Raw genomic sequence first — 13,995 nt, 5'->3', positions numbered from 1 at the left:
ATAATGTGCCGTAGTTACATCCATGTTGCTGCAAATGACATGGTCTCAGTCTTTTTATGGCTGAATAGCATTCCATTGTGTATATATGCTACATTTTCTTTACTATTCACCTGTTAATGCACACTTGGCTTTTGGGAATAATGCTGCAATAAACATGGAGGTGTAGTTACCCTTTGATATACTGATTTATTTTGCTTTGGATAAATAGCCAGTAGTGGATTGCTAGATTACATGATAGTTCTAATTTTAGTTTTTTGATGAAACTCCGTACTGTGTTCCATAATGGCTGCACTAATTTACATTCTCACCAACAGTGTATAAGAGTTCCTTCTCTACAACCTCAGCAGCATTTGCTACTTTTTGTATTTTTGATAATAGCCATCTTAACTGGGGTGAGATGATATCTCATTGTGATTTTGATTTGCCTTTCCCTGATGAAGAGTAATGCTGAATATTTTTTCATATATCTGTTGGCTGCTCGTGTATCTTCTGTTGAGAAATGTCTCTTCATTTGACCCTTTGCCCACTTTTTAGTGGGAAGATTATTATTGTTATTATTATTATTATTATTACTGTTAAGCTCTTTGAATTCCTTGTGTATTCTGGATATTCATCCTTCATCAGATGAATAGTTTGCAAATATTTTCTGTCATTCAACGGGTTTTCTTTTCACTCTGTTGATTGTTTCCTTTGCTGTGCAGAAGCATTTTAGTTTAACATAATTGAAATTGTCTATTTTTGTTTTTGTTTTCTGTGCTTTTGAGGTATTAGCCATAAAATATTTGCCTAAATCAATGTCCTGGAGTGTTTCTCCCATGGTTTTTCTGGTCAGTTTTTATATTTGGGTCTTACATGTAAGTATTTAATCCCTTTTGAGTTGATTTTTTGCATGTGATGAGATATGGCCTCTAATTTCATTCCTCTGCATATGGATATCCTGTTTTCCCAGCACCACTTATTGAAGAAGGTGTCCTTTCCCGAGTGTATACTCTATGTTCTTGGCACTTTTTTTAAGAAGGTTAGTTGGCTGTAAATATGTGGACTTATTTCTTTCTGGGTCTCTATTCTTTTTCATAGGCCTATATGTCATTGGGTTCTCTATTCTTTTTCATTGGCCTATATGTCATTGGGTTTTCTATTCTTTTTCATTGGCCTATAGGATTTTTTTTCTATTTTTGTGAATAATGTTATTGGTATTTTATAGGGTTGCCTTAAATCTGTAGATTGCTTTTGGTGTAATGGCCGTTTTAACAATATTAATTTTTATCCATGAGCATGGGTGTCTTTCCACTTTTTGTGTCCTCTTTAATTTCTTTCATCGGTGTTTTGTGATTTTCCTTGTAAACATCTTTCATCTCTTTGGTTAAATTTATTCTTAGGTTTTTTGTGTGGTTTGGTTTTTGTTTTGTAACTATTGTGAATGGGATTGTTGTCTTGATTTCTTCTTCAGCTACTATGTTATTGGTATATAGAAACACTACTGATCTTTGTATGTTGATTTAGTATGCTGCAACTTTACTGAATTCATTTATCAATTCTAAGAGTTATTTGGTAGTGTCTTTAGATTTTTCTATATATAAGATCATGTCATCTGCAAAAAGAACAATTTGACTTCCCCTTTTCTAATTTGAATACCTTTTATTTCTTTCTCTTGCTTGACTGCTCTGGGTAGGACTTCCAATACTATGTCAAATAGGAATGGTAAAAATGGGCATCCTTGTCTTGTTCCAGTTCTTGGAGGAAAGGCTTTCTGGTTTTCTCCATTCAATATGTTAGCAGTGGGATTGTCATATATAGCCTTTATTATGTTGAGAGTGTACCTCCTATGCCTGATTTGTTGAGAGTTTTTGTCACGAAAGGATGTTGAATTTTATCAAACACCTTTTCTGTACCTACTAATATGATTGTATGGTTTTTGTCCTTTATTCTGTTAATGTAATATATCACATTGATTGATTTGCATATGTTGAAACATCCTTGCATCCTTGGGGGGGAAAAAAAACCACTTGATCATGGTGTGTTATCTTTTTGATATTTGTTGGATTTGGTTTCAAAGTATCTTGTTGAGGATTTTTTCATCTATATTCATCAGAGATAAGTAGTTTTCTTTTTTTGTTGTGTACTTGTCTAATTTTGGTATTAAGGTAATGGTGACCTTGCAGAATGAGTCAGGAAGAATTCCCTCCTCTTCAATTTTCTGAAATAGTTTGAGAAGAATTGGTATTAATTCTTCTTCGTAAGTTTGGTAGAATTTGTCAGTAAAACCATCCAGTCCTGGGCTTTTCTTTCTTGGGGGATATTTTATTACTGATTCAATCTCATCACTAAATATTGGAGTGTTCAGGTTTTCTGTTTCTTCCTGGTTCAATCTTAGTAGGTTGTCTGTGTCCAGGAACTTATCCATTTCCTCTAGGTTTTTCTGTTTGTTATTGTACAGTTGTTCATAATAATCTCTAATGATCCTCTGTATTTCTATGTTATCAGTTGTAATGTCTACTTTTGTATTTCTAATTCTGTTTATTTGTGTCTTCTCTCTTTTCTCTTGCTTAGTCTAGCTAGTGGTTTATCTATTTTGCTTACCTTTTTTTAAACTGACTTTTCATTTAGTTGATCCTTCGTATTTTTTTTTAGTCTCTTTTTAACCGAGTTCTGATCTGACCTTTATCATTTCTTTCCTTCTGCTAATTTGGGGTTTGGTTTATCTTGCTTTTCTAGTTCATTGAGGTGCATCATTAGGATGTTTACTTGAAATCTTTCTACCTTTTTTTTTTTGAAACAGAGTCTCGTACTGTCATTCAGGCTAGAGATCAGTGGCATGATCTCAGCTCACTATAACCTTCACCTCCCTGGTTCAAGTGATTCTCCTGCCTCAGCCTCCCAAGTATCTGGGATTACAGGCACCCACCACCACACCCAGCTAATTATTGTATTTTTAGTAGGGACAGGGTTTCACCATGTTGGTCATGCTGGTCTTGAACTCCTGACCTCAAGTGATCCTCCCACCCTGGTCTCACAAAGTGCTGGGATTACAGGCGTGAGCCACCACACCCAGCCTTTTTCAACTTTTTTAATGTAGGCATTTATTGCTATAAAATACTCTCTTAGCACTGCTTTTGCTGAATCTTAGAGGATTTGTTATGTTGCATTTCCATTTTGATTTGTTTCAATAAATTTTTAAATTTCTTTCTTAATTTCTTCATTGACCCAGTGATCACTCAGGATCATGTTGTTTAATTTCAATGTATTTGTACAGTTTCTAAAGTTCCTCTTGATTTCTAGCTTTATTCTATTATACAATGATATGATTTCAATGTTTAGAAATTTGTTGAAATAGTTTGTGGCCCATCATATGGTCTACCCTGCAGAATTTTCCATGAAAAGAATGTGTGTTCTGCAGCTAGTGGTTAAAATGTTTTGTAAGTATCTGTTAGGTCCATTTGGTCCAAAGCATAGTTTAAATCTAATGTTTCTTTGTTGATTTTCTGTCTAGATGATTGGCCCAATGCTGAGAATGGGGAGTTGAAGTCCCCAACTATTATTGTGTTAGAGTTTATCTCTCCCTTTAGCTCTAATAATATTTACATTATGTATCTGGGTGCTCTGGTGTTGGGCATATATATTTAGACTTGTTACATTCCCTCACTGAATTGATCCTGTTATCATTATAAAATGTCTTTGTCTCTTTTTACATTTTTGACTTAAAATCTGTTTTATCTGATATAAGGATAGCTACTCCTACTCACTTTTGGTTTTTGTTTCTGTGGAATATCTTTTTTCATCCCTTCGTGTTTAGTCTTTATGTGTCTTTACAAGTGAAGTGAGTTTCTTGTAGGTAGCATATATTTGGGTCATTTAAAAATTCATTCAGCCAGTCTACATCTTTTAATTGGGGAATCTAATTCATTTATATTCAAAGTTATTATTGATAGGCAAGAACTTATTCCTGTCATTTTGGTAATTGTTTTCTGGTTATTTCATGTATCCTTTTCCCTTCTGTTTCTCTCTTAATGTTTATGATTTCAGTTTGGTGGTTTTCTGTAGTCCTTGAGTCCTTTGTCTTTCTCATTTGTGTGTTTGCTGTGCCAATGAGTTTTATGTTTTCAGGATGGTAGATATTATCCAATTGCTTCTAGATATAGTACTCCCTTAAGCATTTCTTATAGGGCCTGTCTAATGGTGATGGATTTCCTCAGTTTTTGCTTGTCTGGGAAAGATTTTATTTCTCCTTCGTTTTTGAAAAACAGCTTTGCTGAGTATAGTACTTTTTGTTGACTCTTTTTTCTTCTTCTTCTTCTTTCAGTGTTTTGAGTATATCATCTCCTGCTGTTTTGGCCTGTAAGAGTTCTGCTGAGAAATCTGCTGTTAGTCTGATGGGGATTTCTTTATACGAGACTTGATGCTTTTCTCTTGCTGTTTTTAGAATTCTCTTTTTTCTTTCTTTGTTTTTGACTCTTGACTCTAATGTGTCTTAGAGAAGGCCTTTTCAAGTTGATCTATTTGGGGATCCTTGAGTTTCCTGTACCTGAATGTCTATATCTGTTGTAAGACTTTGGAACTTTTCAGCTTGTTATTATTATTTTGCATTAACAGTGTGTATGTGTTGTGTGCGTGTGTGTGTGTGTGTGTGTGTGTTTCAACAAGGAATGAAAACAACCTTTTTTTCTTTCTTTTTTTAGACGGAGTCCTGCTCTGTCACCCAAGTTGGAGGGCAGTTGCATGATCACAGCTCACTGCTGCCTCAAACTCTTTGGCTCAAGTGATCCTTCCACCTCAATCTCTCAGTCTCCCAAGTAGCTAGGTCTCTAGGCACATGCCACCACACCCAGTTAATTTTTCAAATGCTCTGTAGAGATAGAGTCTTACTACCTTGCCTTGTCTAGTCTCAAACTCCTGGCCTCAAGCGATTTTCCCAACCTCTCAAAGTGTGGGATTATAGATATGAGCTACTATGCCCAGTCCTCAGCTATTATTTTGTTGAATAGGTTTTCCATGTCTTTGTCAATTTCTTCTCCTTCTGGATTACCCAACATTTGAATATTTGGTAGTTTTATGTCACTCATATGTCACATATGCTTTTTTCATTCTTTTTAATTCTTCATTTCTTTCTCTCTCTCTCTTTTTTTTTTTTTTTTTTTTGGTCTGACTGGATTGTTTCAAAATACCAGCCCTTAAGTTCAAAAATTATTTTTTCAAGTCTATTGTTGAAGCTCTAGATCATATTTTTAATTTTTAAAAAATTCTTCAGTTCTAGGATTTCTTTTTGGATTTAAACAGTTGTATCTCTGTTGAATTTCTTATTCAGATCATGAATTTTTTTCTGATTTCTTTGTATTGCTTATCTGTGTTCTGTTGTATCTCGCTGAGCTTCAATATTGTTATTTTGATTATTTTTGGCATTCCATAGATTTCTTTTTCATTGGAATCTGTTGCTGGAGAATCATTGTGTTCTTTTGGAAGTGTCATGTTTCCTCGCTTTTTCTTGCTTCCTGTGTTTTACATTGATATCTGCACTTCTTCCCATTTTGGGGGGATGGGGGTTGGCTTTTGTAGGAAAAGACTTTTTCTTTAGATGTCTTTATAGTGTGGATTGGGTAGGATATTTGAACTTTGATTCTTGCTGCGTGCAGTCATGTGGTTTCTGTACGATTTCTTCAGCTGTAATCAGCATCAGTGGTGCTTGTGAGTTCCTTGGTGGCTTATGCTGTGGTTGTTAGTGGAGGCTGTGGTTTTGCTGGGGATGGGGATGCCAGATGGGACAGTTCTTGGGCCCCAGTGGTGGTGGCAGCAGGCTGAGTCTTCTCATCCCTGGGGCCCAGCAGTATACATGGGCACTGGTGTTAGAGGATCCAGACAGGCTAATTATTGGGCCTCCAAGTGGCTTTCTTAGGTGTCAGCAGTGGCAATGGTGATTTGGGCATATCTTTGGGTCCCTGGGTGGCATGTATGGTGTTGGTGATGGCAGGAGTGGTAGCAGGCCAACCCTCAGGCCCCCAGGGGACATGCATAAGTGCCAGTGGTGGAAGCAACAGTCTGAGCAGGTCATTCCCTAGAGCCCCAGGTGGTACATGCAGGTGGGTGCTAGCAGTGGTGATGGCAGCAGGTTGGGCAGACCTGTCCTCATACCCTGGAAGTAGTGTACACATTCAGCGGTGGTTGGTGGAGAAGGTTGATCCTCAGGCCTCGATAACACTTGTGGGCTCTGGCAGGCCATGCAGGTCCCCAGGAGAAGTGCATAGATGCTGGTGATGGCAGGCAGAGTGGATTGATCCCCAGGTCCCTGGACAGCACATGTGGGCAATGGCAGAGGTGGCATCAGGCATAGTGGGCCTGTTCTCAGGCCCTCGATGATGTGCATGAGTGTAGACTGTGGTGGATAGGATGGGTCAATCCCTAGGTTCCCAGTTAATGTGTGTGGGCACCAGCAGAGTGGGCAGACTCACCCTCAGGTCCCTAGATGGCATGCCTGGGTGCCAACAGCAGGTGGGGCAAGACAGTCTTCAGGTCCCCTGATAGTGCACATGAGGAACAGCTGTGGCAGGCAGGGGAAGTCGATCCCAGTACCCGAGATGGCACACTTGGGTGGAAGCAGCAGTGGGCAGGTGTGCCTGTCCTCAGACTCCAGGACAGCATCTAGATGGGCTGGTTTCATGTCCACCAAAGGTGCATTCAGGTGTGTGGTAGCTCTGCTGCTGAAAGGGCAATGTTTGCTATCAGTAGCAGTCACTCCAGGCAGGTGGCTCTCAGGCTCTGGAGAGGGTATGCACAGCTCACCTTGTTCTGGGGTAGCCTCCCTGGTGCACTGCACAGCCCATCCCTCACAGTGTAGACCGTATGGGCTAGAGTGCTGGGGACCCGGCCACTCTACTGGATCCAGCTAGTGTCACTGTGCTTTAGCCATCTGAGTGGACAAAGGGGAATTTCAGTGAGGTTCTAGGGATGTGGAGATACAGGGGCTGTTGGGCCCTGGGGCAGGATACAGTCTGGTGGGGGCTGGGAGCTCAAAATGGTGCCATGCTATAGCTACTTGGGTCTCGGGGGGTTGCATGGGACCCAGCATGAACTCCCTCTCTGGAATGATGCCATTGTATCAACTCCAAGCCACTCTCTCTACTAGTCTCACAGCCTGCAAGGGCTGAGGGGCTCTCCTGTGGCTAGGATTAAAAGAATCCATGGTCGAAGTATGGACTGCTGAAGATCTCTCACTTATCTTTTTCCCACCCCGGGGGGCCTCTCCTGGCTCCCAGCCAATCTGAGCAGTGACAGCTGCCTTGCTTCCCTTTCCTTCTGTGTCTCAGATGTTCTTTGACACTTTCCTGCCGAATTCCAGTGTTCTCTCTTCGATGCTCTATCCAACTTGTGATTATCTACTCAGTGTTTTGGTCCTTCTTTGTGAATGTGAGTGCTGGGTGCCTTTAGTCCTTTTCTTACATTTTAAGCTTATCAATAAATTACTCAATCTGTGTAATGGGAATTTTGTTATTAAATGTCAGAAAGATAACTGGGCTTAGAGCAAAAAACTAGACTTAGATTTAGGGCTTACTCTCATTTTATATCGACTAAAATAAGTATGAATTAATAGATTCATTTTGCTTGATCCTCCTGGCTATAAAATTCTATGATGTTTTGGCACAGCAAGTTACCACTTCATTGTTAGGAAATACTTCTTCTCAGAGGCTCCTTTTTATTATAATAATTTAAAAAATAATAACATCTATCTTTTTAATATTATAGCATCTCTGCAAATAGTTGTTTTAATAGCAATATTTGTTATTACCTGCCTGAAAAAAAGTCAGATATCATACCTTTTTAATTTTTATTCCAAAAGAAAGTTTTCAGACAAATGAGTAGGTAAATACATATAGATAATTATATATATGTGCATAGACAAAAGACTGAAAGGATATTTACATAAAATATTGGCTGTGGTAACATATAGATGGTGGGATTATGGAGATTTCTGTTTTCTTTGTTGTATTTTTCTTTCTTTTTCAAATTTTGGATAATGAGCATGCATTACTTTTATAATCAGAAATAAATTACAAATATTTTAAACAGATGTGTTTGGATTCTTTCTATCTTTTCACATGATGACTGTAAATATAAAAGTTCTTTGTGTATCTACCTTCTCTGCACAGTAAATCCCAGTTATTTTTTGAACGAAGTCCAACCAGAATTGGAGGAACTTACAAAAAACTGGTTTACCGTGAATATATAGATGCTTCCTTCCAAACACAGAAGGCAAGAGAAGAACACCTTGGAATCCTTGGTAAAATTCTGTTCATAGCTTGTGGGGTTATAAACATTATTTATAAATATTCTGAAGTCAAAATAGTATTCATCAACCCAGTTAGAGATTTTAGCGATAATATTATAGCTTTATGAAAATAATACATCAATTCACCCAATGACTTTATTTTATTTTATATTTTATTTTATTTTATTTTATTTGAGATGGTCTTGCTCTGTTGCCCAGGGTGGAGTGCAGTGGTGTGACCTCTGTTTACTGCAACCTTTGCCTCTCAGGCTCAAATGATCCTCTCATCTCAGCCTCTGGAATAGCTGGGACTATAGGAACGCACCATCATACTCAGCTAATTTTTGTGATGTTTTTGTTTTGTTTTTTTGAGACAGGGTCTCACCCTTTTGCCCAGGCTGGAGTGCAATGGCACAATCCCAGCTCACTGCAATCTCTCCTCTCAGATTCAAGCAATTCTTGTGCTTCAGCCTTCCAAGTAGCTGGGACCACAGACACACATCACCACACCCAGCTAATTTTTGTATTTTTTATAGAGACCGGGTTTCAACATGTTGCCCAGGCTGGTCTCGAACTCCTGGGCTCAAGCCGTCTGCCCATCTCGGCCTTCCAAATTGCTGGGATTACAAGCGTGAGCCACTGAGCCCAGCCCACCATGATTTTAACTACGTTCTTTGTTCCTATAAATCCAAAGAGACTAATCTTCATCTAATATTTAATATCTTTGATCCAAAGTGACTTTATAAGACCTTGAATCATCTAGTCTTCTTGCAGTTGCACCCATTTCTGGGTTCATGGCATCATCCCTTTAATTTCTTCCTAAAAGAACTTTACTCAAGTAACACAGCTTGACAATGAATTACTAACTCTGTTGGTTTCTAGGCCCTGTTATTAAGGCAGAGGTGGGACAGACCATCAAAATCACTTTCTATAACAACGCTTCCCTACCACTCAGCATTCAGCCTCATGGACTCCTTTACAACAAGAGCAAAGAGGGCTCATTCTACAAAACACCTGGAGAAAGTAAGTAGAGCTCAAGGGAGGTCCAAGTGAGCCATACCGCCATATAATGCCAGCAAGAAATATAACTCCTATTGTGCAGCCTACCTGTCACAGTGTAACAGCTCTGCATACTTATTGTGGCAGAGTTATTACTTTAGTTCCTATTCAACTGTCACCCAAAGAGAAAGATCTGTTCTTGCTCTCAGAGATCTCACAGCCTAGACTAGTGTACTTATGGTTTTAGGTTATATTCTATAAATGTTTATTTCTTGTTAGGTACCCCTCCACCCTCTTCACATGTAAATCCTGGCACAACATTTGTCTATACATGGGAAGTTCCAAAAGATGTGGGTCCCACCTCCACAGATCCCACCTGCTTGACCTGGTTCTATTACTCTTCAGTAAATGAGAAAAGAAACATCAACAGTGGCCTTCTGGGGCCTCTCCTTGTATGTAGAAATGGAAGTCTTGGAGAGGATGGCAAACAGGTGAGTCCTGAGGCATATGGCCAGGTAACCCTTGGTGAGAGGTGCCTGAGACAGAACTGCAGAGGAATGACAATGTCTCAGGGCCAGAGGAATCAGCAGCTTCAACTTCTGTGTACTGATGTCTCCCAATTCTATTCTTTCCTCAACTAAACACCTGGTTCTGCCCAATAAACGTGCACCCTGGCATGTCCCACAGACATCTCATCCTTTTGGGCAGACCTTTACCGCCCCTCCCTTTCCTAAATCAGCCTCTTTTCTTCCTCTGCTCTATGCCTTAGTTAATAATATCACCAAACCTTGGACTTTCGTCAACAACTCCTTCTGTCTCACATACACATTGATCACTAAGTCTCCAATACCTCTGCATTATTTTAGGCACTATCATCTCTTTCTGAATTCCTTTCATTCTTAACTTCCGTCTCCACTCTTATCTTGCTTTAGTACAGCTAGTCCACATCCCTCCCTAAGGAATCTGGTTATAGCACTCCTGAAAGAAAATCTCCCCACAATTTGTTGACGCAGAAACCAACACATCAGATCCTGACAATTCCCTCAGATTTATGTCCCCTCCTACCCCTACACTGCAGAATTAGCTTCTTCTAAATGGCAAAGTAGAATTCTGCATTATGGTGGAATTAGCTCCTTAGGCCCTGAGTAAGGAAGGTTATTTGACCTCTCTGATTTTCCCCTCTTCTCTCCATCTGGAATGGCCTTTCCTCACTATTTTATCTGCCAAAAGTGGGAGACGTTTTTGAAACTCAGACTGAGAGTACCTTCCTTTGGACAATGTTTCCTGACTAATGTCAGTTGAAGCTCCTGCAGGTTACCATAGTCCCTTAGGTATGTTTCTATTAGCATATTTATCCATGCAATTGTTTTCATTGGCCTGTTTCTTCCACTAGGCTGTTTCTAGTGGAAGTATACACAAGGTTTTCTAGAAAGTTTCTAGAAAGTATAAACAAGATTTTATTAATTTTTTAATAATAACCACAGCTCCTCTTGGGCATATAATAGGTGCTCAATAAATGTTAGTTAAATGAATTTCCCTTTTTTCTCACTCAGAAGTGAACTAATATCTAGTTCTTTTCTACATTTATATAAAAAGTATAGGTAACAAAGCTTTATAAATCCATACATATATAACAATGTATATCTTATTCAAATTTATAAATATATATTTATATTTATCTATATAATGAGTCATATTTATAGTGTCATCATTCTTATAACACATATAATTTTTACATTTAATCTAGTAATATGTTTATATTAAATTTGTTCAAAAGCCCTAAAAATTCAGACTTTCTAGAATTGAAAACTATTTATTTAACTTACTTTCCATAGAGTACATTATGTTAAAAGCCACTATAAACATCTTATGGTTTAGTTTATGAAGTTTAGATATAGGAATCTCTGGAGTAAACACTTTATATTTAAAAAGTCACAGAGATTTCTCCCAACTTCTTAGTTCTGTGATAATTCATTCACTGGGAGTTGTGCCTTTCTATGGACTATCCAAAATCAGGAAGTCCATTGATCAAATTTTTCACAAGTACACAATCTCCTTGTGTGGGAAACACTGTATGCAGATCAACCATTTGGCTAGATTTGAATATGGACCGTCTATACTTCATGTCTATTCCTTTTTCTATTCTCTTCCACAGAAAGGAGTAGACAAAGAGTTTTACCTACTTGCCACAATATTTGATGAAAATGAAAGTGATCTCTTGGAGGAAAATATCAGAACGTTTATCACAGAGCCTGAAAACATAGATAAAGAGGATCCAGACTTCCAAGCCTCAAATAAGATGTACTGTAAGAAACAATTTAACTTACAAGATAAATGCATTAAACACTGAATTTTATTTTGCCTAAAGAACTATGGATTAAAATGGACTTAGGTTTTCCCCACAACAGTTGGCTAATACACTTATGTTTCCTTTAAATATCATTTCCCAGTTAGGTGCGGTGGCTCACACCTGTAATCCCAGCACTTTGAGAGGCCGAGGTTGGTGGATCACCTGAGGTCAGGAGTTTGAGACAAGCCTGGCCAACATGGTGAAACCCCGTCTCTACTAAAAATACAAAAATTAGCCGGGAGTGGTGGCGCATGCCTGTAATCCCAGCTACTTGGGAGGCTGAGGCAGGAGAATCACTTGAACCCAGGAAGCAGAGGTTGCAGTGAGCTGAGATCGTGCCATTGCCCTCCAGCCTGGGTAAAAAGAGCAAAACTCCATCTCAAAAAAAAATATATATATATATACATAATAAATAAATATCATTTCCTAAGAAGAATATTATCTGCTAGGGTGATTATTTTGAATTTAACTTACCAAATATTTACCAACACCTTCTTGGTGCAATATATTTTATCTATAGCTAAATGTGAAAGGTCACGTACTTCTCTATTGCCAAATTCGAAGAGTGGGTGGAGTAGGGTGTTTGTTGAGCTGGTTGGGTGGGTTGGTAGGTGGCTGGTTGGTTGGTTGTTGGTTTTTGAAGACTGTACAGTGCAGTGGGAAAAGGGTTGATCCACAATCTGGAGACTTGGACTTTGGTCTTAACATTTTAGTTTATTAGCCATATGACATTGGACAAGTAACTACTTCTCTGGCCTTGGTTTCCTCAACTCTAAAAGGAAGGGCTTGACTGGAATAACCCAGTGAGAGTATCATGGAATTCTGTCATTCTCTAATTCTATAATGTCATTTTTAGCCCCCATGAAGTGATTAAATAACAATAGAGGAGAGGAAAGTTGACAAAATTGCTTTGCTTTTTTTACATGAATGAGCTGCTTCATGATTAATACTTTGTTGGGTTTCAAAAGATATCAAGTACCAGTACATTAAATACTCTTTCCTTTGTTACAAATGCCTTACAGCCATAAATGGATACATGTATGGAAATCTGCCTGGATTGGATATGTGCTTAGGAGACAACGTTTTGTGGCACGTTTTTAGTGTAGGATCAGTGGAAGATTTACACGGGATATATTTTTCAGGAAATACCTTCACTTCTTTAGGAGCAAGAAAGGACACAATACCTGTGTTTCCTCATACTTCTCAGACACTTTTGATGACACCTGATTCTATAGGTGAGCAGTGGGTCTTTTCATTCAGCCTGAAACATTAAAGTATGCAGAAGCACTATCTTTATATGCACTGAATATTCTGTACAGAAAAAAAAAAAATTGAACTGATACAAACAATGCTTGAGAAACCTTTGCCCTACTCCATTTCATTTATAAGAGCCTTAGTGTCTCATTTTCCTGTACACATAAATCCCCTCTGTTTTTTCAGGTCCTCTTCCTAGTTCTTTAGGCTTTAAACCATCCCAATGCTCTTCAAACATGATGCAGATGTTTTAAGCCCTTTAAACTCATCTTCATTTTGTTGTCTTCTGCATTTCTTACTCTTCGGTCCATTTGTTTCCCAGACCTTCCTCCTGCTTCGACCTTACCCTGCTGCCTTGTGCCTTCCTCTTTCTATCCTCCTTACTTGCTTTGCTCTCTAGATCAATGTTTTAGCTTCAGTGAGGTTGATCCTTGCTGGCAACATTTTTTTTTTAAGAAGGCGCCCCGTATCAAAGAACTGTGTGGGGATCAAAGGAAACCAGCCTTCTTTCTGAACCTCATTTCCTCATTTGTAAAATAGCAATTGTAAAAACTTGTAATTTGCAAAAAGGAATAGACAATGATCAATGAGATAGGTAAAGTATAGTAAAGTGCCTGCCATATGTTAGACTTTCAATAAATGCGAGTTCCTTCTTTAATCCAGTAGATCAACCCTTGTCCTTTACACCTGTCCCCCCAAAATCCATCTATCTTGGTCAAAAATGACTGATACCAACCAAAACCAGGCTATATGATAAACTACTGTGTAAATACCATGAATTGGTATCTTGACTCTTTGTGATGCCAGATGTTCATTTGACTACATTTTCTTCATTTCAACATTTAAAATTTTACTTTTCAAACAAACAAAATTTGTGATTCAGAGTAATTGGAGGGGAAAAGAAAGAGATCTTTGGCCGGGTGCGGTGGCTCATGCCTGTAATCCCAGCACTTTGGGAGGCTGAGACGGGTGGATCATGAGGTCAGGAGATCGAGACCATCCTGCCTAACACAGTGAAACCTCATTTCTACTAAAAATACAAAAAACTTAGCTGGGCGTAGTGGCAGGCACCTGTAGTCCCAGTTAGTCAGGAGGCTGAGGCAGGAGAATGGTGTGATCCCAGGAGGTGGAGCTTACA

This window comes from Macaca mulatta, chromosome 2, assembly GCF_049350105.2.
Source record: "Macaca mulatta isolate MMU2019108-1 chromosome 2, T2T-MMU8v2.0, whole genome shotgun sequence".
In the NCBI taxonomy this organism is placed as follows: Eukaryota; Metazoa; Chordata; class Mammalia; order Primates; family Cercopithecidae; genus Macaca; species Macaca mulatta.
Note: the sequence above shows the minus strand (reverse complement) of the source record.